This window comes from Lampris incognitus, chromosome 11 (assembly GCF_029633865.1).
Source record: "Lampris incognitus isolate fLamInc1 chromosome 11, fLamInc1.hap2, whole genome shotgun sequence".
Classification (NCBI taxonomy): domain Eukaryota; kingdom Metazoa; phylum Chordata; class Actinopteri; order Lampriformes; family Lampridae; genus Lampris; species Lampris incognitus.
Genome location: NC_079221.1, coordinates 12916646 through 12920835, shown reverse-complemented (window position 1 = coordinate 12920835; position 4190 = coordinate 12916646). Strand labels below are relative to the sequence as shown.

Below are 4190 nucleotides of genomic sequence, written 5' to 3'. Positions count from 1 at the left end.
TCACATTCCTTTCCTCTCCTCTTCAGAGTAACATTAAAAATTCTTCTCCTCCCAATTTATTTGCCCTATTTAACCACTAGAGGGCAGCATAAACAGTTTACCACATGCATACATTAGGATGCAATAACTTTAGATGACCCAAATTTGCTCTCTGATGGACTTTTGAATGGCTACATCACATTACACTGAATGTACTATATGCAAGACTATAAAAAACTTAAAGAGACATCATAGACAAGCGTGTTTTCATTGGATCTTGTACTGAAATTCAAACGTGTACCATCTGGGGTCTGCAGTCGAAGAACCTGTTAAGTTTGGAGGGGCTCCAACAGCTGTTAGAATTAGATTTGGTTGATGATTGACATTGCTCTCAGTAGTTACTACAAAACCAAACTGTGTGTAAGAAGTTGATGGAGTAGTTGTGTGCCTAAACACTGTGAGTAAACCCAGCTCTGTCAATTTCATGTTCTAAGATGCAGAGGCCCAAATTTTCTTCAGGAAATGGGGGCACAGGACCGGATGGATGAGCAATCCAGCTCTCACGCTCCACCGTTGTCACCTTTCTCTCTGTCCGTCTCTCTGTAACTGTGTGTAATTACACCGATAAGCCTGCACAAGTGTTGGTTGATAGCTCAATAAGTCTGCAGCTCATTGTCGGGTGAATGTGCTGACTCTTGTATGGTGTCATATAAAAAGCCTGCTGATTTATGAGCAGAAAGATGAAGTCCAACCCAGGCTCTCAACTGCTGGCAATAAAAAAAAAAAAAGAGCCCATAGTACAGAGACTCATGGTTTATGTGCTGTATTATAAACCCCCCCCCCCAAAACAAACCATAACTAATGAATATAACTGAATTCCAAAGCTACAGGTGACCTGCGACCCTCCCATAACATGACAGTTTACAGCTGTGCAAAGCTACTTGGAATAATGGATATGGGACGCTTCTTTTCTGTCGACCTTGATTACCAACAGAACAGAATCAGACCTAATCAATACAAAGTTTTATTTCTGTCATTTACCAAATGTCACAAGGCAGGTTTTTGGCGAATATTTAGCGGCAATCCTGAAGATTGTTGTTTGGTTTCATTTGCATTGAATTGCACTGATGTTTTAAGCACTTCAAATTTCAGAGATCTGTTTAAAATGGAAAGGAGTCACTGTTGCCGTATCAGCAGCACAAAAAAAAAGTTGGAATTTTTTCCCCCGTTATCAATGGTTAATGTTTTCTATGAACTTTTCCAAACCTGCATGTTAGACACAACTTCACGTCTTCCTTAAACTAGCCCCAAACTGCCTTCTTCTTTTTCATTTGGTTGCTATGATGACATTAAATGCCATGGGCTGTATCAATTTTCCTGGGAAAGTCCTATCACACAGAAACCATTCAAATGAACTACTACAAAAGCATCCATAATTTGGACATGTTATATATGCAAGTTATAGAAAGTGTCAAAAAGGAAAATGTGTGCATGTAAATCTTCAGAAGCGCAGCTTTAAAGTGGCGATAGACAACTTTTTTGCTTTAACTTATCATTATGAAGTAAATGTTGATTGCAGTGTAATGCCTATAGAATAATGCTAGTGACAGGCATGGGCACAAGTCCATGAATACTGGGATGGCATCCAGTGTTTTACCTGTGCCCCCATCCATAGGGTTAGTGGTTGTGTCAAGAAGGGCATCCAATGTAAAACTGCAAAATCAGTATGCAGATTGAGTAGTCCATACCAGATCAGTTGAGGCCCGGGTTAACAATAACCACCATTGGTGCTGTGTCCTCACTGTTTCATTCTGTTCTTTCTAAACTATACAGAATTGACAGTTAAAGCACTTGAACTTGCTCAGTTTTGGCTTTATTCACATTAACAGTCTTCACGTTGTACTCCGCTTTAGCCAGCATTACTTGTGGTCTGTGTCACACTCAAATTGGTCCCCAGAACAACAATATTATTGTTACGTCTTTTTTTTTTCTTCAAGTAATGACCCTTACTCTTAACATATCACTTATTCTCAGTGATCAATATTATCTTTTTTAAAAAAAACTTGTATGCTTAACATCATTACGGATATAAATTTCAATATCGCCACAAATAAAATCCTCTTTTCAGAAAAGACAAATCAAATGCTCTTTTCAGGACTACCATGTCACTTAAGTTATAAATACAGACACACACAACCAAACATTGTATTCAAACAAAACTGTGCATATACATTCCACTCTCTCTTCTTTTAGCAGCATCATTTATTGACAACAGAGAATTCAGTTTATGAATTCTTAATAATGCATAAACTAGAGAAATTCAGCAAAATCTATTCAGCAGCATCTTTTCCCTTGCCAGAGTCCTGGCTCTAACCTCTCAGTTTGTTGACTTGAGACTCAGCAATGTCAACATGTTCCTCAGCCTCCTCCAGTTCATGCTGAATCTTCCGGCACTTGGACAGGTAAGAGATGGCCTGTTCCTCCACTTCCTCAGCCTCCCTCTTGTAGGACTTCATTTTCAACGAAAGTTTGTCTACTAGATCCTGCAGCCTAGTGACATTCTTTTTGTCCTCTTCAGTCTGGTAAGTAAGTTCCTTCACCCTCCTCATATATTTGTGAACACCCTTAACAGCATCTGATCCATGTCTATGTTCAGCCTCAACTTCTGTTTCCAGCTCACGCACCCTAGATTCCAGTTTCTGGAGTTGCTTCTTGCCACCCTTCACGGCCAAGTTCTCAGCTTATCTAGACGATGCTGCTGGTCCTTGACAGTGACCTCCAGGTTCTTCTTCATCCTCTCTAGATAAGCACTTGTATCCTGCTCTTTCTTCAGCTCCTCAGCCATCATAGCAGCATCAGTGATGGTCTTCTTAGCCTTCTCTTCTGCATTTCTGGCTTCCTGAACAGTGCCATCCACTTCACTTTGGACATGAATGAGGTCAGCCTCAAGCTTCTTCTCTGTGTTCAGAAGGCTTGTATTCTGAGAGTGCAACAGTCCAACATGTTCACTAGCATCTACCAGCTCTTGTTCAGCCACTTTACAGCCTCTCTCTGTCTGTTCCAGAGCAGCGCTCAACTCCTCAATTTCAGCCACCATGTGACCATTTCTATGCTCCGCCATGGCAGTCTGCTCATTCAGATCCTCTTATGCTATGACAGCACCATCAAGGTGCAACTGGGCATCCTTAGGTTGTCCCTGAACATTCCTCAGCTGCTTCTGGACCTCAGCAGCATGGCGGTTAGCGTAGTTCAGCTGAATATCCATCTCATTCAAGTCTCCCTCCATCTTCTTCTTAATTCTTAGGGCATCATTACTGCTCCTGACCTCAGAGTCCAGAATGCTCTGGATGGAGTGAATCACCCTCTGGCTGTTCCTCTTACTTTGCTCCATGTCCTCACCCTTCTCTGCCAGTTTCCTGTCAACCCCACCCTTAATTTGGTTGAGTTCCAGCTGGAAACACAGAATCTTGGACTCTTCATGTTCCAGAGTTCCCTCAGCCTTCTCAAGAGCTGTCTGTATCTCAGCCTTTTCTGTCTCCCCCTTACTTCTTGGCTTTCTCCAGCTCATGAATGCTCTTTCCAGTTTCACCAATCTGTCCGATCTGAGATCTCCTGTTGCAGGTGCTTGTTCTCATGCTTCATGGTACCCAGCTGGTCCAGAGCCTCCTCATACGAGTTCTTCATCTTGAACAGCTCAGTACTGAGAGAACAAGGTGCTTTCTGAGCTCATTCAAGCTCTGCCTGATCCTCTTCATATTTCTGTTTCCATTCTGCCAAGAACTTATCAAAGTTTCTCTGCTTTTTGTCAAGGTTTGCAGCGAGACCATTTGCTCTCTCCACATCAATCATGAAGTCCTCCACGTCACCCTGTAGTCTCTGTTTGGTCTTCTCCAGACAGGCACACTTGGAATTCACAGCCTTGATCTGCTCCTCAGCCTCCCGGAAATGCTGGGCATTTGTTTTTGTTTCTCTCATGTGCCTTGCCACAAAACTTACAGCTGATCTCATCGTCATTGCTTTTCTTTGCTGTATGTTTCAGTGCATATACTTCCTCCACTGTCTGTCCTTGTAGTGTTTTGCTGTTCTCCTTTGACAGCTCTGTAGCTCTACATATTTGCAGGCATTTATCAAGCATCAGATTCTCTTCCCTGAGTGATCTCTCCCTAAGTGCAGACCTGTTTGTGCAACACACAATTTGATCTCTTCTTAAT

At 42.1% G+C, this 4190-nt stretch overlaps 1 pseudogene; it reads right to left on the bottom strand.

The window, feature by feature from the left end:
• Nucleotides 1-2309: 2309 nt before the first annotated feature.
• Nucleotides 2310-3954, bottom strand: LOC130121050 (myosin heavy chain, fast skeletal muscle-like; annotated as a pseudogene).
• Nucleotides 3955-4190: the final 236 nt, after the last annotated feature.